The following is a 23789-nucleotide window of genomic DNA, read 5'->3' on the forward strand; positions in this document are numbered from 1 at the left end:
TGGAGGCCCTCACTGGGCATAAGAAGCAAGTGTTTTGGGGGTGGGGGCTAATGGTGAGCTGCTAGGGAGCCTGCTGTTTAGAGCTTGAGACCTCGATTCAAAGTAAAGAGCCTTCTTGACCAAATTTAAATTCTAGGCTATGAGCTAAATCTCTGCGAGTTCACTTTCCCTATCTGAATAGGAATTTATAGGATCTTTTTTGCTTGATTGTTGTAAGGCTTGTGAAATAATGTACATAAGACACCTGACCGATTGTGTGGCATTGGACAGACATTCATACATATTAGTAAGCTTAACCCAGTGGAATAGTGATGGGGAGGCGATTTTATGATAGGTTGGTTGGAGTTTTGATGGTAGGACAATGTTGCAGGGGACAAGAGGAAAAACTATAAGGAGGAGCCAAGGCTGCCTACAGTTTTTGGTGGGGAGAGTGGATAAAATCCTATGGTGAGAAAGTACATGTGGAGAGGAGAACCAGCCAAGGTTAAGCCTTTGGGAGCACCAATATTTAAGGATTAGGCAAGTAAAGAGGAAAAGAGAATGAAGAAGCTGGGATTCCAGGGGTCTGAAGACAGCTAGGAATGACATCCTGAGGTCCAAGGGTGGCCAGCACGCAACACCGCAGAGAGGTCAGGAGATCAAGGGCTGGAAAATGAGAGATGACTTGCATGATGGTCTCGGGTCTGCCAGGGAAAAGGGAGGCCTTCAGCTTTAGTTCCGGCTGGTTTATATGCGTATGTGTATATTATGTACATTTCTGTGTGTTCAGGTGGATATGTACATGCAGGTAGACAGCAAAGCGTCACTGGGTGTGTGTGACCCGTGCACACGGGCTGGGCTGGAGCCGGAGCTCAGGAGATGCAGGAGGAAGTGGTGCCTGACCCAGGCCTGACAGGATGGGTGCAGGGCAGCGGCCAGAGTGAGCAGGTGAGCCCGACTCTCTTTGGGTTCCAACAAAATACTGACAGTGGATATTCACACTGTATTTTGTGGGAAAGCAATGGTTGGCTTGATGGAACAAGAGGTAAATATGAGAAAGAGAAGATTAGAGGGCTGTGTGTTAGCGTCTGCTCAGCCAGAAGCCATCCCTGGGACTCTCCCATTTCCATGATATCCACGCATAGCAAATCCTCTCTGGGAACTTTCTAGAATATGGCCAGGAGAAACCCCCTCTCCCAAATGCTTTACAGAGAATCCGGGAAATCATCTGCAGAACATACTTTGGAAGCAGAGAGATGAGCCTGAAGGGAGTCTGTTCCAGATGCTGGGAGGAAACAAGTCCATCCTCCTTTCCCAGGACCCAGGGTCCCACTAAGACTCCCACGGGTCACGTCCCTCTGCTTCCACGGCCTGAGAGTTAGTGATTCCAGCCACTCCGGCTGTGGGTGTTGAGAGGTCTTCACTGACAAATGACGACTCTTCTGATGCGACTTCCATTTTACACTTAAGAGCAGACGGAGGGCCTCTCTCCTGAGGCCTCCTGAAGGCAGCATGAGAGCCTGTGTCTGGCTGACCTTGAACTGGAGTTCAAGGCTCTGCTGTGTGGGCTCCACCATTGCTTTACTGCAGAGGCCACTTCCACCCAAACATGGACTGACCTTCCCCGGCCTCTCCAGCTCTCCCCATCACAGGGCTCCTCTGACAGCTGACAGGACTTGGGGGCTCCCCAGATGGTGAGGTTAAGACCCTCCCACTGACCATCCCCCTCTAATCTTCACCTGGGGGCACTTGGCTTTGCCATCTGACCCCTCTCTCCCCATTCTCTCCCATGTAAGTGTTTTCCCTTAAAAAAAAAATTATTGACACCTTTAATACCATCTTGGTGTCTATTTCTTGGAAGACCTGGACTAACACATACTGTATTTAAGAGGGTAAGTGTTCAACAGTGCTGGAGTCAAGCTTCAGCGTTCTGCTAATTACAAGTAAGGAAATTAACCTCTCCCTGCCTCAGTTTACTTATCTGTAAATTGGGAATAATTTTAGTATATTTTTCATAAAGTCGTTGTGACCATTAAAGGAGACAGCATATGTTAGTCAGTTAACATTGTTCCTGACCCTTATGAAATACCCATTGCTTGTTATTATTTTTGAAGTTAATATGATATTCACGATTCTTTAATCCAGTGTACTTCAAGGTATTTTATGTAAATTAGAGGAGAGACTTTGATAATCTTGGTGTCAAAATACAAGACTTTTCAAGATAAAATCAGAGCTGTTCCTCCTGTGAGTGCAGATCTGGGGATAGGCTTTGACTTTCCGCATCAGCACGCTGAGATGGATGGTGGTTCTCAGACCAGGGCTGCCCTCTGGTATTGTGGGGTTATTACGTTCTGAGAACTGGAGTGGGAAAAATGCCTGATGGCATCCTCAGAGGTGAGGCATATGCCTCCAGCTTCTCTTTACTTGTACTCTAGCTTCTGGATTCCTGTTTTGTCATGGTGGACAGATAACGTCTCATCATGACTTTATTACAGATGACCTGACTTCTGAGCCAGTTTTAATAAATTCAGTTGTAGACATGGTTCATCCTCTAACATTCTCCTTGTCCTGTTAGGTCTCCTGTCTGTAAGGCATTACATCCCAGATCTCTTCACTGCTCCTATGGCTTGTGGAAAGCACAAGAGAGCCCACAGGGCGAGGCTGGGAGGATGCCCAAACAGCCAGCAGTGGAGAAACTGTTGGCCTGTTAATGCTGGAGCTGCAGGCAATGTGTGAGCCACCCGCCTTGAGCCCTCCCTCGGGCTTCATATTTCAGAACACTGTCCTTCTTTCAGCGATTTTTACCGAGTATTAACTAGCTGTGTAGGATGCAAAGAAATATGTGACAAGCATTCAAGGAACTTACAATGAATTCATTTTTAAAATAAAGTCTCATAATTTGGTCAAATGGAATAATTTCCACTGTCATTGCAAAAAAAAAAAAGCGGGGGGGAGCCAAGAGTCATTAGGCAACCAAGCCATTGTTCTGTCCCAGTCAAAATTTTATGAATGACTTGGATGAAGTTATAAAAGGCACATTTATTGAGTTGGACATTGCATGGAGCTGGGAGGAATGACGAATACAGTACATTTAAGGAAGGGATGGAGGTCTAAAAAGAGCGCCACACTTTGGAATGTTGGACAGCGTCAATCAAAATATAGTGTATCAGAACTCAGTGGACAGCTTGCCAGTTACTCTGTGACTTTAAACAAGTTAATTAACCTCTCTGTGTCTTTGGGCCCTTAGGTGTGAAACAGGAAGTATGGCAGCCATTACACACAGGCTAGTTCTCAGAACTTAACTCAATGTATGTAAAGTGCTCTTGTGCCCATCCCATCAGAGGTTCGCTCAGTACATGTGACCAGTACTCCTTTCAGCCTGCAGCTGCCTGATCAAACCATGTGGTAATCCCAAAATACTTCGATACTTTGGCCACCTGATGCAAAGAGCCGACTCTTTGGAAAAGACTCAGATTCTGGGAAAGATTGAGGGCAGAAGGAGAAGGGGGCGACAGAGGATGAGATGGTTGGATGGTATCACCGACTCAATGGACATGCGTCTGAGCAAACTCTGAGAGACAGTGCAGGGCAGGGGAAGCCAGGCGTGCTGCAGTTCATGGGGTCGCAGAGAGTCAGACACGACTAAGCCACTGAACAATGAACAGCAACAATCGCAAAAAACGGGGCTGGTTCACGGTGGCTGGTGCTTGCCAAACCATAGCATGTGACATATGTCTGGTGAGTATGTTGAGAGATAGAAAACAAACTGGACTGAGTTCAGAGAAAGGTAGCCCCAACGGTGAGAAAGCTTAAAACCATATGATCAAAGGTTAAAAGAACAAAGTATATTTAGCCTGTAGTAGAAAAGACTGGACTAGTTACATAATAGTGTTTTCTAATGTTTGAAAGGCTCTCATATCGTAGACGGCTTAGATTTATTCTCTCCCCAGGGACCAAAGGTGGATATTTCAGAAAGACAAATTTTAGCTCCATCTAAGAAAGAATTTGCTGATAATCAGAGCTGCTCGAGGATGGTGACAACTGCTTCAGGAAGAAATGAGGTCCTTGTCACTAGACGTGATGATAGACCAGATGGCCACTTGATGGGTGGACTCAGTAACCTTTAATGTCCAACCTCTGAAGTTTGGTCATTTTAAGAATAAACAGGGATATTTTAGTTAAGACAATAGGCCAGAAAAATTATTATTGATATGTTTTTTTTTAATGCACTAAAGAAGAAGATCCAGGAATTATCAGAGTGGAGTCTGAGGGTGGCAGTTTTCCTTTCATGTTCACTGGGTAGGGGTGAGGTGGGAGCAGTGGGGTCTGGAACTTCCATCACGTTCTAGAGCAAGCACTCCCCCATCCTCTGTCCTCCTGGCTTCCTTGGCTGTACGTGAGCCCACTTGCTCAAACACAGACCTTCCACTTGGCTGGATGCATGCAGCCAAATAAAGAGTAGCTCGACAGACTGCTTATTGTTTATCTTTCTTAATCTCCTTTAAACCTCTTCCTGCCTCAGCCAGCAGTAAACCCCTTGCAGAGGTTAAGCTGACTCCCACTCCTCTTGCTTTTTGGTGTTTAATGTCACTGATATTTGTGTTTCCTGTTTGCTTTGGGTTCTCTTTGTTGTTTAAAATTACAAAACTTCCTCACGCCTATGCTAATTAATTATCTTCTTTTATGTTGTGTTTTCGTGACTTTCTTATTTGGATATTCCTTCATTTTTCCACTACTAAAATTTAAAATTTGAAACCTCATGGATACTCATATGGGCTTCCCCAGTGGCTCAGTGGTAAAGAATATGCCTGCAATGCAGAAGACCTGGGTTCAATCCCTGGGTCAAGAAGATTCCCAGGAGGAGGGAATGGCAACCCACTCCAGTATGGGCTATATAGTTCATAGCGTTACAAAGAGTCAAGTATAACTGAGGCAACTTAGCAGGCACGTAAGGATACTCATACACAGTTTTGCCTCCCCTTGTTGGATATATATTATTGTCTTGAAAATCTGTTAATGTTACAAAATAGCATGTAGGTACAATTTATTTATTGCTGTCTCCTGAGAGTTACAAGTAATGCTCTTCAATGATAGCAAAGATTATAATAGTTTATTTACTTTCTTTTGGTGAGAGGGTTGGGCTAGCAGAGCTCCCCTGTACTCTTCTGGGAATCACAAAGTTGAAAGATGAAAAATGGCCATCTTTCTTAAAAGCACAAACTCCTCTCAGCTTCTGTGTAACCTTAGTTCAGACTCCAGCACTTCATGGAATTTAGACAAGAGGCTTTACTCCAGCCTTAACTGCCTGGGTATAAGGCATCAGGAGGAAGCCATTCATTGCTTTCTGATACCTGTAGTTAACCTCAGGCTATGGTAGTTTAAATTTAAAGGCTCCTCTATACTGGGAGAAGGGAATGGCAATCCACTCCAGTATTCCTGCCTGGAGAATCCCCATGGACAGAGGAGTGTGGCAGGGCCACAGTCCATGAGGTCGCAAAGAGTCAGACACAACTGAGCGAATGACACTGACTGACTTAGCATTTGACTCTGAGCACTGCTGGCTCATTCTCCTTCCCCCATTGTCTTGCTACCCTGACAACTTCTGGAAGCTAGAAGAGGAGCGTTAACATCACTCACTGCTGTGTCCTTCCAGGTTCCCTATGCTGTAAGTCCTTGTAATTGTCCTTTCTCTAACAGGGCAATCTTTTCCGTGAGCCTTCTCCTGTGCCCTATTTGAATTTGACTTCATAAGTGATAAAAGCTGTATTCAGCTTACTGCTTCAGAAGATTCTTTGACTCCACCAGCTCACGCTCACACTTTCTGTAAGGTACCTGTTGGCCATGGACTTTTCTGACCCTTCATTTCATATATACTGAATCCCTCCCAGTGCCTTGCCCTGTAAGAACAGGAAAGATAAAAAACAAGACATTGGGGACTGGTGGTCCAGTGGTTAAGACTTCGCCTTCCCATGCAGGGGGTGTAGGTTCAATCCCTGGTCAGGCAGCTAAGATCCCACATGCCTCGTGGTCAAAAAGCCAAAACATAAAACCAAAACAATATTGTAGCAAACTCAATAAAGGCTTTAAAAATGATCCATGTCCAAAAAACCCTAGAAAACCAAGACATTGGCATTGCTGTCAAGGAGCCTGTGGTCCATAGAAGGGGAGTGTAGTGTGAATGGGCCAGGATACTAGCAGAGGCGGGTGCATGTGGAGTTGAAGGAAAAGTGCACATCCAGGGGAAGAACAAGGGGTCAGTGGCTGCCCTGAAAGGAGTGAGATCTTCGCAGTTCCCAAGGTGAGGGGGCGTTTTGCAGAGCCAACATTTGGAACAGGACAGTTTTCCTGAAGCATTGTGATGAGTGGTTTCCTCGTCATACGTCTATTTTGTTCTCCTGTAGCCTCATGAAATGCTTGGTTGTCATGTGAAAATTAAAACTTGGAAAGAAGGGGTTTGTAAAACAGCCCCACACAGACCTGAACTAGTCTCCTGCCCCTTACTTGGTATCCAACCTTCAATGCCCATGAGAAGGATGAGAAAACACACAGAAAAGCATTTCACGATGTAAAGGGAGCCATACAATGTAAGGGTTTCTGTTTAGGGAAATCAAATCACCTTTTGGGAATATTTTTCACTCCTCCTAAATTCCCTGGTGATTTTAAATCTGAAGAACAGAAATCCTTTGGAAAACGAAGCACAGAACACTATGCAATGCATATAGATATGCCACTCGAGTGATAAATCTAGGACACGTGTTGAAAACCAGGGAGCAAGAGAGAAGGCTTGGTGCTTTTTAAAATTGCTTTAACTGTACACATCCCCAAAGCCGTTTGATTTGGACAGTTTTTTTTCCTCTAACATACACCTTGATAAACTTTTTATTCTGACATTGGTTCATCTCTTTGCATGAAACACTTTTTATCTGGCAGCAGCTTCATTCCCTCAGACCTCCAAAGGTGTCAGACCCCGAGATTTATGATTCACCAGCATGTAGCAGAGAATGAAGTTCACATTCAAATAAGGCGAGAACAGGATTGCTTACCATCTGACACCTGCTCCTACGACACCCCATTCATCCTCTGGCGAGTCTTCTAGAAACCTCAGACATCCAAACAGATCCAGCTCTAGGGGTAAGAGACAGATTTTAAGACACAGAGCAACCCTAGGACCAAGTCTGTTGACTAGGAGTTGAAAGTAGACAGAGGTTGATGATTAAACAAGCTTGATTTCCCTTTCTCCAGGATGAGAGCACATAGATGATTTAGAAACCAGAGGGATGGAACTGAGTCATTTGCAGAGATGTGGATGGACCTAGAGTCTGTCATATAGAGTGAAGTAAGTCAGAAAGAGAAAAACACATATCATATAATTACACAATAATTATGGAAATCTAGAAAAATGGTATTGATGGGCCTATTTGCAGGACAGGAATAGAGACACAGACATAGACAACAGATGTGTGGATGCAGAGAGAAAAGGGGAGGGCGGGATGAATTGGGAAAGTCACACTGACATACGTACGCTGCTGCGGCTGCTGCTGCTGCTGCCAAGTCACGTCAGTCGTGTGCAACTCTGTGTGACCCCACAGACGGCAGCCCACCAGGCTCCCCCGTCCCTGGGATTCTCTAGGCAAGAACACTGGAGTGGGTTGCCATTTCCTTCTCCAATGCAGGAAAGTGAAAAGTGAAAGGGAAGTCGCTCAGTCGTGCCCGACTCTTGGCGACCCCATGGACTGCAGCCCACCAGGCTCCTCCGTCCATGGGATTTTCCAGGCTAGAGTACGGGAGTGGGGTACCACTGACATACGTACTCTACCAGGTGTAAAATAGGTAGCTAGTGGGGCGCTGCCATATAGCACAGAGAACTCAGCTCAGTGCTTTGTGATGACCGAGAAGAGAATTGGGGGGAGGCTCAAGAGGGAAGAGACATATGTATACATATAGCTGATTCAGTTCATAGTACAGCGGAAACTAATGCAACATTGTAAAGCAATTATAGTCCAATGATAAAATTAAATTTAAAAAAGAAAGTAGAGGGAAGCTGAATGGGGGATTAAGAAGGATCAGAGTCAGCCTTAAGAGGAGAATCCAAGGCTCAGATTCTACAACCAGGCTGGGGCCATCACAGAGGAGGTCATCAGCTCCAGCGAAAGTGGCCTGATGTCTGTCATGCTGCTAGAGACGGCTCTAGATGACCTGAGTGCCTGACACCATGCCCTGCAGGAAAGGGCCGGCCTTAATCCTTAAACTGCACTCAGCTCTGAGAGCTAGTCACCCTCAGGACACAGATGCCCTGCACTGGAGACCGTGGCTTTGCTCTCTGCTGTCGCCACCAAACCCACGTCAGCCCCGAGTGGGTCATCTGCAGCCCGGGGTCCTTCATGAACATATCCCTTACCATTCACACTGAACGTTGAGAAATGGTTGTGTGCACTAGTCTGTCATTTAACGTCACTGATTCGGAAGACCCAGAAGGGACCTCAGAGCCCATCAGCTGATGACCATCCCTGGGGCACAGTGGGCACCAACATGGAATGTGGAGGAGAATGTACTGGAACGTCAGCAGAAAGATTGGGTGTGTGGTCCATATTTTGCCATCAATCTGAACCTTGTGGATTTGGGCAAGCCACCAATACCCTCTGGCCCTCAGTTTTCTCACAGGGAACTTAAGAAGCTAAATTCATAGCAAAAGCAGCTGACATTTCTAGAACTTACTGTATACCAGGCACTGAGGTGAATGCTTCATAGACGTCAGCTTTCATTCTCACAGAACCTATGAGGTTATTTTTCTGTTTTCAGGTGAGGACACAGAAGTGATAAGAAACTTACCCAGAGTCTCAGCTGCTAACAGGCAGAGATGGTATTTGAACTGCATCCTACTCCCTTAAGCTTGGGGATACCAAGGTCTCTTCCATCCTCCGACTTTCTGACTGGGGTGTCTAAAGACTTCATTGGTGAGGGAATAAACAGGGAAGGGTTATTACCAGCTTCGCTGCTGCTCTCCAGACATCATTTACCTCCTGAAGAGCCTTTTGTGTTCCTGTCACCCAGCTTTTAAAACTCTGGCCCCTGGAGACCCCCAGACCATATCCGTAATCCTCAAAGCATCCCTCCAGCCTCATTCCCTCATCACACTCAGCAAAAATACCTGCAGGCCCCCAGCTTGCTCCTCTTTCACTCTGTGTATTTGATAATACAAAGACTATATATTCTAGATCTAGAATATATGGGCACCCTCAGCAAGGTTAGTGGGCTTGTTCTTTATCATTTTCAAAGTGAGGAATGCACTGTTATTATAAAGAAAGAAGCAACTATGTCGATGGTACCATTTGAAACTGATTAGTGGGTTAGTGGGCTTCCCTGATAGCTTCCTCAGTTGATAAAGAATCCGCCTGAGATGCAGGAGACCCCAGTTTGATTCCTGGGTTGGGAAGATCTGCTGGAGAAGGGATGGGCTACCCACTCCAGTACTCTTGGGCTTCCCTTGTGGCTCAGCTGGTAAAGAATCTGCCTGTAATGCAGGAGACCTGGGTTCAATCCCTGGGTTGGGGAGATCCCCTGAGAAGGGTAAGGCTACCCACTCCAGTATTCTGGCCTAGAGGTCACAAAGAGTTGGACACAACTGAGTGACCTGCACTTCACTTCAGTGGATTAGCAGCCCGTCCTTTGTCTGTGTGTATGTGTGGAAGCAGAAATAAGAGGGTCCCCAGTGTCTCGGGTGTGTGGGTGCTGGCTGAATGTGGGGCTCATAATGGACTCACCAGATGCTTCTGGTCAGTTCGTTGTCCTAGTTTTTTGGTGTCATCGATTCTTCATCTGTAACACGAGAGGACAGTGATAGCATGTGTACTGTCCACTCCTGTTTACAGGTTATTTTTACCTGTAAAATGTTCATATGTTATGTCTCTCACTCCTCACCTGCAAGGGCGAGTATTTCATAAGTAAGGAAACTGAGGCCTGTAGGGTGTTCGAGACTTGGCCAAGATCATCAACTTATAAGGGCAGAGCCAGGAGGAAAGCGTAACGTGCTCTTTCTGTTTCACAATCAGTCAGTTCAGTTCAGTCACTCAGTCATGTCTGACTTTGTGAGCCCATGGACTGCAGCATGCGAGGCTTCCCTGTTCATCACCAACTCCCAGGGCTTGCTCAAACTCATGTCCATCAAGTTGGTGATACCATCCAACCATCTCATCCCCTGTCGTCCCCTTCTCCTCCTACCTTCAATCTTTCCCAGCATCAGGTCTTTTCCAATAAGTCCATTCTTTCCATCAGGTGCCAAAGTATTGGAGTTTCAGCTTCAGCATCAGTCCTTCTAGTCCTTCCAATATTCAGGACGGATTTCCTCTAGGATGGACTGGTTGGATCTCCTTGCAGTCCAAGGGACTCTGAAGAGTCCTCTCCAACACCACAGTTCAAAAGCATCAATTCTTTGATGCTCAGCTTTTTTTATGGTCCAACTGTCACATCCACACAGGACTACTGGAAAAACCATAGCTTTGACTTTGTCGGCAGAGTAATGTCTCTGCTTTTTACTGTGCTATCTAGGTTGGTCACAGCTTTTCTTCCAAGGAGTAAGCATCTTTTAATTTCATGGCTGCAGTCACCATCTGCAGTGATTTTGGAGCCCCCAAAGATAAAAATCTCTCACTGTTTCTATTGTTTCCCTGTCTATTCGCTATGAAGTGATGGGACTGGATACTGAGTCTATAAGAAAGGCAGAGACAGTGAGCCAGAATGCTTCTCATGCACTTTGAGAAAGGTAAAGTTCTAGAAATGGATCACTACCAGTCCAGAACTGGGAAAAGTGCCTTACAACTAAAGATGTGTGTGTGTGTGTTAGTCACTCAGTTGTGTTTGACTCTTGTGACTTCTTAGACTGTAGCCCACCAGGCTCCTCTGTCCATGGAATTCTCCAGGCAAGAATACTGGAGTGGGTAGCCATTCCCTTCTCTGAGGAAGCTCTAACTAAAGATATACAGCCTCTCTGAATCTTTGTGAATACTAGGAACAAAATTAAGCTATTGATGATGGTTTTACACATCTATAGACCTAGGGTGATTTCTAGATCTTTTACGATTTACTCTGTGACTGTGACATGGACACAAGTTGATTTATAGAGAAGTTTAAAAAATATGAAGCTTCTCCCTAAAACTATTATGCTTTGCAAAGTTTCCATCAGGCTTTGTTCAATAACATAGGGATGATACACTTGATTAAATGATCTTTAGCAGTATAGAACAAGTGTCCCCAAATGTGTTTTCAATAATTCCAAAATCTGGGGACTTCCCTGCTGGTCCAGTGGCTAAAGGTCCTTGCTTCCAATGCAGGGGGCTCAGATTCGATCCCTGGTCAGGGAGCTAGATCCTTGCTGCAACTAAGAGTTTTCATGCCCAGCTAAAGATCCCACATGCCACAGGGAAGATCGAAGATCCCACATGCCACAACTGTGACCCAGCACAGACAAATTAATAAAATAAAATTTCAAAAAGTAATAATTCCAAAATTTGTACCTCCTTTGAACCTGATTTCCATAGGTGGTAAATCTATGAATCTCTTAGAGTGGTTAGTATAGCCTGTGATGTAGCTGGTAGAACCAGGGTAGAGATTGCTATGTTGCCAGCCCCAACTCAAAATTCAAGTTCCAAGGTCATCAGGCTCTTAAGAACCCTTTTCTTTGTTAGAGACCAGGTACAGAATTAGAAAGGTGGTTTTTGCTTCTCTACTTCCCCATCAGTCACCCCTAGCTATTCCACTCAAGGAGTTGAAAGGTCAGTTTCATACAGAAACAACACTTCACCCTCCTTGCATGATCAGCCATTCACAAGTAGCCATTCTTTTAATATGAGAACATTTGTGTACATGCCAACATGATTACAATCTGCAAACCTGACCATAGTTTCCTATTTCTTTTGCAATCTCAAGAGGAGTCCTAAAGTCCTGTACCCCAAATCCACTTTCTGCATAAGGACCTAGGCCAGTCTGCCCACTCAGCTTAGTTTACTTGTTTCTATCAGCTTCATATTGCCCAGAATCAACATGGTTCCTCTGTATGGAAAAAGGGAAAAATGAACTATTTATATGTTGGCTGTCAGCATTTGAGAAGAGAAAAAGCCTGAAGACATTATATATTCTAAAAACAATTTGGTTGCCCTTTCTTGCTCTTTTTCTTCCATATTTCTCCTCAAGCCTTTACAGCCTTGGGCACGGGCAATATAAATCGGATTTTCAGTGTGAAGGGAAGCTGTCCTTCTTTTGAGGAGTCTCAGAAGACCCTGGAGAAGGATGAAGGCAACCAAGTGGCATATTAAGTCTGTGATACCGTACATGCCAGCCAATAGCATACCTAGGCCATAGATAAACAGCACCCCAAAAAGCTGGATTGCCATAACGGTGATGCTCTGTATCTGAGAAGAGGTTGACTTTCTGGTTCTGGTTAGCTGTCAGGGCCCCAACGGGGAGTCTGCAAGATTATAGAGCTATTGATACCTTCATAAAAATTCACCTATAGGACAGTATCTGAAATGGAATTAGACAAAGTTCTGGAATGTAAGACACCCAAAGAGTGAATGTTTAAAAAAAACAAAGAAATTTCATCTAAAACTACTATTATTTCCTACTTTTCTGGAAAGAGGCCCTAAAAACATGAGTAATCTTCTAGGGCCCACCATATTCTAAACATATTTGGTAAAATGTTCTCTTTACTTCCTTTCATCTTGCAAATAGTCCTGTCTCTCTAATCATAAGTGTCTGTGTACAGCAAAAGCTGTTTATTCTCAAACATCCTTTTGGAAGCCAGGAAAATGTTTGACGTTGAGGTTTGCACCAGTGCTAGATGTTGACAGCACAACCTAGCTTATCCTGTGGACTTGTAGAAAACCTTGGACAATTCCATCGAATTTATCATCCAAACCAGGACACTTTTGAAAGTGAAAGGGGTCAGTAGCCAAATGGGTCACCAGGACGATGCTGTAAGTCAGAGATGTTCTGAGCAGATCAGGAAATATCATCATCATAATTTTGCCTAGTGAGGTTAATTGAATGAGCAGAGAGGGCTAAGGCAGTAATAATGACTTGATCTTTTAGGATTTTGTCTTGCTGTTGTTTAAATGTTTAATTTCTTTTATGCAGAATCACCTAGAAGCTTAAATTTCATAAAATACTACTTGCTCTTTTCTTGTTTCTTTTGTTCTGATACAAGCTAAAGATCAACTAGCTACATATTATACAGGGTCTAGAAGAAAAACAAAAACAAACAAATAAAAACACTGAATCTAAATAAATTGGATTTTAGGCAGTCGAGAATTTTAAGCAAACTGAAAAGATAAGGTCCAGAAAACCCTGAGTTCTGTTCATCTGTAAACCTCATAGAAGTCATGGAACACGAGGTTTTTTAATATAGTGAAAATGTCTGTGTCATTTTGTTTCTAGTAAGTATCCTAACCATATTTTCCTTTAAAATGGTTCTCTCTATAACTTCTCTAAATAACAAATACTATTTTAAATGCAAACAATTACAGAAAAATAACTCTACAGAATTTTATATAAAATTTCAAATAAGTGAACTGTACCCCAAATGAACTGTAAAGGGCTGTTTTGATAGGATGGGACACGCGTGGCACATTAAAAGCTGAATGGTTAACTGACAGCGGGTCTCATTTGGATCGGTAACTAATCTGTACGTGATGATTTTACGGCCACCAAGCTCAGTATTTTCAGGACACAAGTGATTTTCAGACTCAAGATTTCAAGCTGTTCTTTCCAATGAGGCTGCTTTTGCCTTCACTGTTTTTCATCCCTGCTGGTTCTCCTTCTTCTGCTTAGATTCGTGGTGTAACCTCTTAATGGGGAGCCTGACACAGTTGTACAGTTTAACCTGCATTATCAGCCACAAGGTCAGACCTCGTCTTATTTTTTTCCCCCTGTGTTTCTTGTAGACACAGAATCTAGACCCTCCTTTCAACCCATTTGCTCTAATTCTTTTCTACAGGAAGTTTCTAGGGACCAATCAGAGCCAAGCGGTTGATATAGTTTTCCTTTTAACCACTTAGGCACTGGTCTGGAGAACTAATGGAATCCTATTACAGAATGACAAGCCTGAGCGTTTGCTCGCCCATACAGAGCGGTCAAATGTGTCTGGCTTTTTCTCTCTGATACCTGTGTTTGCTCATTATTTTTCCCTTTTCCTGTGATCCAGATAGTCATATATGCTGTTAAATAGGTGTCCATTTGGAAAAAGATGGTCTGAATGTAACAGTGCAAGGAACAGTGAGATTTAATGGTGTTTATGTCTATAAGGAAGATTTCCAGAAAAGAACAGTAAGAAGGGATCACGGATATTAAGGAAAAAACAGGGATTCATCCTAGCAGATTGAAAACACAGGCACTTTTCAGTTCAGCTAATTATTCTTAGTTGTTCTTAGTCTCAGCCACAAAAGTGGTCAAAGAATACATTTGGTGTAATTTCATCTCAAAAAAATGTATCCCTTTTCAGATCACTATATCCCTTCTATTAAATTTCCTCTGAAAATTGACTTGCATTTTCCCTATTCATAGAGGAAAATTAGGTCCTATTTCCCACTCAGTTCATAGCTAAAACTTCGACAAAACTTATTCTCATCTCTTCTTCCGTCTGTATTTTTATAACCTATAAGTGAATAGTTCTCCATGAGGAACTTTTTTAATTAATCAAAATTTTATTGTAACACTGTCATTTTTCTTAGCATGGGATTTTTAAGTTATCTCTTATCTTATTGCAAAAATAATTTGCATTTATTATAGAAAATGTTTTTGAAAAAAAAAAGAAAATTAAAATCACTGAAAAATAAAAACGACCCCAAATCACCACTATCCAAATTGCTGGTGTGTTTAGTGGGGATTTTTTTTTTTAATAATTAAAGAGCTGTTTTTGAGGGAAACATTCTACCTGTTTCCACAGTGTATATTTTCAGACATGTGTATCTCCTACATTAATGCTGCTGGATCTATAGAATAATTTTTTTAATGACAGGAATATTTAACCAGAGAATATCTGACATACGCAGCTTCTGCTCAGCTTTAACGGTGCCCTGGTGAGAAGCAGCCATCGATGTGTCATTTCTGTGCACACACACAGACATCCATCCATCATGAATATTTAAAATTCAATCATTAGGTGCAGCAGTGGCGGCATATTTGTTGCAACTGATCAGCCACTAATGGTTTAAAAACTTAGAAATTGGGGGCTGCTTTTGTCAACTGAAGGGGATTATTCCAAGCCACTGAAGCTTCTTGTCAGAATGGAAAAGTGTATTAAAAGAGATGGGATTGCACACCCCAGGGTGGCTAACAATGTATAATTCAGTAAGCACACATGCTTAGGAGCAAACTAGATCAAACGGGTGAAATTGGAGATTCCTGAAACAGTCTCCTGCCCAAATCAAACATACTACCAAACAAACAAACAGATATTCCCAATTCTGTTTCTTCCTGGGTCCCATGCAGACAGGGTTTGCTGCTTACGGGGGTCCTGGGTTTGGTAACCTACGTTTGGCACCCCGCTCATTCATTGCTCCAGATTAACTTTCCTTTTCAAGCGAGCCTTTCACAACAATAGAAGCAGCAGTGTATTCTGTCGTCACAGTTATCAGGTGAAGTCTGTTCTCTGTCATTATTGGGAGCTTGGTGATCAGCAGCGAGGCATGGTTGGAAAGTATTTTTGAAGCTTCTATGTTTTATGCTTAATTTGAACAGTTTGCCAGTATCCTCCATTTGCTAGTGCTAGCTACAGCACTTTTTTTGTTTGTTTCTTAATCATTCTCAACTCTGTAAATCAGATTTAGGAGGCTTTGTAGAGAGGCACAGAAAAGATGTTCCAGCTTCCCTATCACTTCCTGATAACCTGAGCTGTCAGAAGTCCTTGAGAGAGGATGACAGGATCAGGGATGCATGGAAACACGTTTAAAACAAGCATTCTGTAATTCCTGATGACTCTGGCAGCAACCAGGCTTCCAGGTGGCTCAGTGGTTAAAAAAAAAAAAAATCCACTTGCCAATGCAGGAGACATGGGTTTGATCCCTGGGTTGGGAAAATACCCTGGAGAAGGAAATGGCAACCCACTCCAGTATTCTTGCCTGGAGAATCCCATGGACAGAGGAGCCTGGTGGGCTACAGTTCATGGGGTCACAGAGTTGGACATGACTGAGCACGCATGCACGCACGCTGGCAACAGCCACCTAAAAAGGTTTTTATGATTTGCTCCATAGATTGAATCAGTGAGTGATCTTGTTCTTTCCACGCTGTCCTCAGCCCCTAGTTTAACACACTCCCCTAGACCAACCGTGATCTGTACTAACCCAGCAGGAAAGGACAATATGTGTGTGTGTTGTTTTTAATGTTGTAATTTTAAACAACCTGAGTAATGGAGAAAGACTGAGAAAGGGAAGGGAGAGGGAAGTTCCATTACCCTTTAGCTGGCCTGCCTAGATTCAGAAAATCCTGAGTGTGAACTGTGAAAAATCTCATTGAATGATGTGAGAAAAAGCAGATCCATCCAGTCTCATGATGTTGTTTTGGGTCCTCCTGCCCCACTGCTTTTCCAGAGCTGTGACATGGATTGGTATCTTTTCAGGGAAACCACACAATTTTTCAGCAAAATATCAAAATGAATCACCTTGACTTTCTAAATTATAGGATATCCGGAGAAAGCTACACAAAAGGTATTTTTAAGTACAGGGGAGAAGCAAAAATGTTTAAAAATGGAGCTGCTTTAAGGCCTGTGACTCTATAGAGAAAGGCTCTGTCTGCCACCAACAGTCATCAACTAGTAACTTTTAAAATACATCTTGGAATATAAAATAATACTTAAACTATTATTCAAAGATCATTTACTTCTTAAACTCTTCCCCTCATAGACAGAAATGCTTAGTTTGGTGAGGGAATCTGACTAGTCAAATAAAAATAAGGTGCAGTGCTAGCTGGTTATAATCTGTAGCTTAGTCAACAAGGCTCCTGGCAGCCTGCAAGAAGGGAAATTAAGGCACAAAATAATCTGAGGAAGACTGCATAAAAATTGAGCCACAAAGTTGGGGAGAAAGCAGTCTAGCACCTAATGTTTTTGTCCCTGTCAAGCTGTCACCAATAACTTTAAGAAAGTCTGCTTGGGTCATTTCACACTCTGAATTCTCTGTTTATATGGATGTTAAGATTTCCTCTTACTCCTAAAAATATATTCTAGGACCTAAGATTCAAGATCAACATTACCCTGATACACCTTACTCTGACTCAAGATTTATTTAACCAACTGTAATTTTACTACTGCCCAGATTCAATCTGTTCAGCAAATAAAAATCACTTTGAAAATGACCTACGTATCTATTTATCCAGTTTGTATTTTAGAATTATAATGGTGGGCATAGGAGATGGTGGTGCCAATGAAACTATTATATACCGCTTGCCATAGATTTATAAATGGTCCTACAAAGGAGAAGATAGGAAATCACAAAGGCCTTCATTCAGATAAGCATCTGTTTCAAATCCAAACACACTGAGTTAAGTAAAATTGCATTCAAAGTAGCTTCCTGCTTTGTTTTGGTCTCAAGCCAGTCTAATTCCTGGTATCACTTACTGTGTGAGATCTTGGCATAGTCATGAAGAGGGTATGGATGTGAACTGAAATTTTCTGACATCTCTGTGTTCAGAAATGGACTTGCCATGCCACAAAAATGTGATTTATTTGCTCTTACTTCGTTTTTCTAACTTCAGTTCCTACCTCTGTATTTCTGCCAATTTGATCTCATTCAGACACCCTGACCTTGGATAAAGACATTCAAGCTTGGGGAGAGGGATAAAATTAGGAGTTTGAGATTAACATAGGCACACTGCTACATATAAAATAGATTAACAGTGCAGACCTACTGTATAGCACAGGGAACTATAATCAGTAATTTATAATAACCTATAAGGGGAAAAGCCCGATATATCTGAGTCACTCTGCTATACATGTGAAACGAACACAACATTGTAAATCAAGTATACGTCAAAAAAAAGACACCCATTCTTAATTTATGCCTTTTCCCATTTCTGTGTTGACACACCCTCTCCACATTCTCTGTCTCATACAGACATATGTACAATTCCTACTAACTTTCTATCACCCTCCCTGCGTCTCTCTTTCCATCTTCTTCTCTTTTTTACTTTTTATTGGAATATAGCTGATTTACAGTGTTGTGTTCATTTTAAGTGTACAGCAAAGTGATTCAACCACACATATAAATATATTCACTTTTTAAAACTCTTTTCTTATATAGGTCATCACAGAATATTGAGTAGAATTCCCTGTGCTATACAGCAGGTCCTGGTTGGTTATTTGTCTTATATATTGTAGTGTATGTAAGTTCATCCCAAGCTTCTGATATATCCTTCTCCCCCACTGCCATCTTTGCCTTTTGGTAACCATAAGTTGGTTTTCAGTATCCGTAAGTCTGTTTCTGTTTTGTAAATAAGTTTGTTTGTATCTTTTTAAAAATTATGTTCCACATATAAGTGATGTCATGATATTTGTCTGACTTACTTCATAGTATGATCATCTCTAGGTCCATCTATGTTGGTATAAATGGCAGTATTTCATTCTTCTTTATGGCTGAGTAGTATCCCATTATATGTATATATACACCGTATCTTCTTTTCCCATTCCTTTGCCAATGGACATTTAGGTTGCTTCCATGTTTTAGCTATTGTAAATAGTGCTGCAGTGAACACGGAGGTGCATGAATCCTTTTGGATTATGGCTTTCTCCAGATATAGGCCCAGGAGTGAGATTCTGGATCATATTGTAGTTCTATTTTAAGTTTTTAAAGGAACCTCCATTCTGTTCTCTATAGTGGTTATACCAGTTTACATTCTACCAGCAGTGTAGACAGAGAAGGCAACGGCACCCCACTCCAGTACTCTTGCCTGGAAAATCCCATGGATGGAGGAGCCTGGTAGGCTGCAGTCCATGGGGTCGCTAGGAGTCGGACATGACTGAGCGACTTCCCTTTCACTTTTCACTTTCATGCATTGGAGAAGGAAATGGCAACCCACTCCAGTGTTCTTGCCTGGAGAATCCCAGGGATGTGGGAGCCTGGTGGGCTGCCGTCCATGGGGTCACACAGAGTCGGACACGACTGACGTGACTTAGCAGCAGCAGCAGTGTAGAAGAGTTCCCTTCTTTCCACACCCTCTCCAGCATTTACTGTATGTAGATTTTTTTAGTGATGGCCATTCTGATCCATGTGACATGATACCTCATTTTAGCTTTGATTTGCATTCCTCTGGTAATCAGTGCTGAACATATTTTCACGTGCTTCTTAGTCATCTATATGTCCTCTTTGGGAAAATGTCTCCTTAGATATTCTGCCCACTTTTTTGATTGGGTTGTTTGTTTTTTTGACATAAAGCTACACAAGCTGTTTGTATATTTTGGAGATGAATCCCTTGTCTGTTGCTTCATTTGCAAATATTGTCTCCCATTCTGTGGCTTGTCTTTTCATTTTCTTGATGGTTTCCTTTGCTGTGTAGAAGCTTTTAAGTTTAACTAGGTCCCATTTGATTATTTTTGTTTTTATTTTCATTACTCTAGGAGGTGGGTCAAAAATAATCTGCCATCATCTTCTTTGCTGTGTCCTCTCCATTGGACATTGTACCACTTCTGATTCCTCCCAACATTCTCTCTCCTTGATATCTGACCTCAGGATTCAATTCTGAGAGCCATTAGGCATTAGTGACTATTTGACTGAAAAATCAACACCCATTATCTCTTAAGGAAAAGAGACCCCTCCAGGAGAAAAAGCTGGCAAAAACCACACTGACTATAAAAAAAGGAAAGGAGGGTAAATAGTGTGAGCCAAATTCCGACTAAACCACTGATGGGCTTTGGCCTCTGCACAGTGGTTCTCCGCCTCTCCGCTTGCCAAGTCCCCAGTCTGTGCTGCCTTGCTTTCTAGCCTGACTCTATGTCATTCCACTACTGGTGTCCTGCACAGTTGGGCTGTTTTCTCATAGTTCCTCTTTCACACGCACACTGCCAATGCCAGCCCCTCAACAACATGTGAAGCAAGGCTGTGGCTGAATGATGGGTAGGGAGGTACTGTCTATAATGGAGAAATGGCGATTTCACAAGGCACCAAGAAGATGCTTAATAGCAATACAAAGGCTCTGAGCTCTGGGGAGTGGCTCAGCGATAAAGAATCTGCCTGCCAATGCAAGAGACGTGGGTTCAATCCCTGGGTCAGGAAGATCCCCTGAAGAAGGAAATGGCCACCTGCTCCTGGCAGGCCACAGTCTTTGGGGTTGCAAAGAGTTGGTCACAACTTAGCAACTAAACAACAACAAGCTGCTCTGATAGCCTAATTGTCACAACCAATTTCAAATGTGCTGGCAGTGATTCTGAAACCTGCTAGAAAAGGTAGCGAATCTTAAGAGATTGAAGAGTTTAGTAATGATCTACTCTCTTTGCCAAGGACTGTGCCCAGCCTGATATTGTGTGCCCCATATCATATCTGTGCCTAATGAACAAGATAAAGACACCAGAATGTCACTAACATCTAAACGGTGGTAACTAATTGATTTTAATCTTAGTTCAACAGTGTGACTGGAAGGATGTTTCAATTACTATCACCATATGGGACACTAAGTGTCTGATGAGTAAGGATGGCCCTGTTCTTCATTCTTTCAAGCAACCACTCATTATTCTGTAAGTTGTCTCAGTTGATGAAATTGTGCCCCAGTGGACTCAAATGGTACACACAGATGCTTGAAGATGGTTGTTAGCTTACAGTCAGGGAGCAGCAGAAGGTTTTGGAACAAGCTGGGTCCTACGTAAGTGGTTCCTCCTCGAGCCAGCAGTATAGCAGCTGCAGACTCCCACTCTTACCCCACCTCACATATTAGTTGCGAATTTGATAAATGCCATTCTGAAGAGCAATTGATTTATTAGTTAGCTGATTCAGAATGTTCTTAGGACTCATTTGGGATATGGAGCCATTATAATTTTAAAATGTCAGTGCCGTGCAATAGAAGACGAAAATGGCTCCTCCCAGGGGCCCTATGGGCACAGCTTTTCCTTGGATGGGTGGGGTTTTCACCCTTGCCATGTTGCTGCTCACTGTAGGCAGGCATCATCAGGCCTCTCAGTGAGGTCTCCAGAAATGGGGGAAATTCTCACCATGAACAGTTGAGATTAGGACTAGGAGAGGACCAGACCAAGCAGGATAGTTCTGTCTCTTAAACTGGGGAGAGTAGCCATTTCATTAGAAAATACAGATAAATCAAGGTACTTGAGAAGTGACTTCTAGAAAAGCCCAAGCTGTATATAATGTGTGCATGCATGCTGAGTCACTTTAGGCATGTCCAACTCTTTGCAACCCCATGGACTGCCAGCCTCCTCTGTCCATGGAATTCTCCAGACAAGAATACTGGAATGGGTTGCCATGCCCTCCTTCTTCCTGACCCAGGGATCCAACCTGCCTCTCTTATGTCTCCTGCATTGGCAGGCAGGCTCTTTACCACTGGTGCCACCTGGGAAGCCTGTATATAATTACTTATATCTATGAATGTGTACTTGGTTGCTGACAGTCATTTCCAACTCTTTGTGACCCCATGGACTACAGCCTGTGAGGCTCCTCTGTCCATGGGGATTCTGCAGGCAAGAATACTGTAGCAGGTTGCCATGCCCTCCTCATATCTATGAATAGGAAGTCCATAAATTTCTTTCCAACAAAAGACTTGATGAGCTGAGAAGGTAAAAAATATGGGCTAGATTAAATTATCATGAATGTTAACTCACAGGTTTTTATTTTTGCATTGTCTTTAAACATGCGTAATTAAGACTTGACAGTAAATTGGCATTTTAGTTCTTAGTGTTTGAAACATTCTGCTTTCCCTGTACTGGGAACTGGGTAGTAAATCTAAAATTGCAATGTATCGAGTTATTGTCTGGTCTGGTTTTAAATGTGACCCATGTGATCCAGAAAGGTGATGTGTCCTAGTAACATACTCACCTTTGGGCAAAAGAGAGGCCTGTTCTTTCTGTTGAATGCTAAGTTCTACAATAGACTGAGGAGTTGGGCTGGATTCCCAGAGCCCCATTATCAAGTGGATACACATAGAGTTTCAGGGAAGATCAGATGTCATAAGTTATAACTTTATTCTTCCCTTTTCTTTAGAGGGAGAGGAGTTGAAAAACCCATCTTCGGCTAACAAAAGGAGCCATGTTTGTTTTCCTTGTTACTGTCTTAAAGCTTTGTTGGTGGAACTGGGCCACAGACACACAGGAAGCTTCCTAAAGGCCTCTGTGGCTTTCAGAAGTAATTCAATAACTCCCCAAATCAGATCACCTGGCCTCTTGCACACGGGTTCAGTGCCCAAAATGACCTTGAGGAGCTTGGAGTGAGATGAGACTCGTCTCACTCCAAAGTCGGATGGATCAAATTGTGAATCAGCCCTTTTGGTTGTTCAGTTGCTCATTCATGTCTGACTGTTGGTGACCCCAGGGACTGCAGCATGCCAGGCTTCCCTGTCCTTCACCATCTCCTGGAGCTTGCTCAAACTCACGTCCATTGAGTCGGTGATGCCATCCAACCATTTCATCCTCTGTCGTCCCCTTCTCCTCCTGCCTTCAGCCTTTCCTAGCAGCAGGTTCTTTTCTAGTGAGTTGGCTCTTCACATCAGGTGGCCAAAGTATTGGAGCTTCAACTTCAGCATCAGTCCTTCCAATGAATATCAGGGTTGATTTCCTTTAGGATGGACTGGTTTTGATCTCCTTGCTGTCCAAGGAACTCTCAAGACTAGGCGAGTGATTTTGAGCAAGTTGATTCATCTCCTTCAGCCTCAGTTTCCTCAGGGGTGGGTGTGTGTCTGCAGGTCCCTGTGTGAGTGTGTCTCGAAGTCCTGCCGCCTAGGATGGTGGAAGTGACTCAACTAGAAAATATATCTGAAAATAACTGACACATAGTGGGTGCTCAGTAAACGCCAGTTCTCTTCCTTTTTTCGGACGCATGACACAGTCACTGACCTCATCTCTCCTTTAGTTTCCTTGTATTTGAAATGAGGGATGACCTTGTCAACATGTTTATCTGTTTACAGTTCTTCTATTGTAAAGCAACTACCTGAGCATCGGGAAACGAGCCCTCTCTTCTTTTCAGCTCCCCTTCCTTATTTGACATCTTTCAAACCTCTCGGCTTTCTTAAAGGAGAACTTCGCCCCGAGTCCGGACCCAGGACACGGGCAGGGCTACACCTGCTGAGTGTGGGTGCGTCCTGGCCGCTGAGGTTGGAATTCCCCCAGCCTCCCTGGGGACTCCTGTCTGCAGGTACTGCCCCCAGCCTGCAGTGAACCCGGGACCTTTTATTGATCTTGTGTGCCTCTGGCTCCACTGTGATACCAGGAAGAATGGAGGTTGCTGGCCCTGGACTTAGTCCTGGACAAATAAATGTGTTTGTTAGAGCCCTTTCCTGACATTGGTTGTCTCAAGCCCAGGTGGCATTGTGGAGGGTAATTAGTTCTCCTTATTGAAGGGAACATCAGGAGCTCCGGACTGCTTACCATGGACGCATGCAAAAAGAGTCTGTGAATGCAGCTGTTACACGCCCTTTCATCATGCTAATGGGTCCCCGCAAGAAATTTGACTTCCTATTCCTGGCACCAAGCAACCGCTATCAAACAAAGCATTGTTTCTTCTCACCGTTGATAAGTGTGACTTGTGGAGGCCGGCGATAGCATGCTCATTTTTATCTGCTAAGTGCACAGCACTTGTAAAAAACCCACGGTGGCCTTGTTACCACTTGACATGACA

The 23789-nt window shown here is 43.2% G+C and overlaps 1 protein-coding gene across 1 annotated transcript in view; it reads left to right on the forward strand.

Moving 5' to 3' along the window:
- MAML3 (mastermind like transcriptional coactivator 3) overlaps nucleotides 1-23789 on the forward strand; it is a 451078-nt gene that overhangs the window by 298387 nt on the left and 128902 nt on the right. The window lies entirely within an intron of this gene.

This window comes from Oryx dammah, unplaced genomic scaffold, assembly GCF_014754425.2.
Source record: "Oryx dammah isolate SB20612 unplaced genomic scaffold, SCBI_Odam_1.1 HiC_scaffold_12, whole genome shotgun sequence".
Lineage (NCBI taxonomy): Eukaryota > Metazoa > Chordata > Mammalia > Artiodactyla > Bovidae > Oryx > Oryx dammah.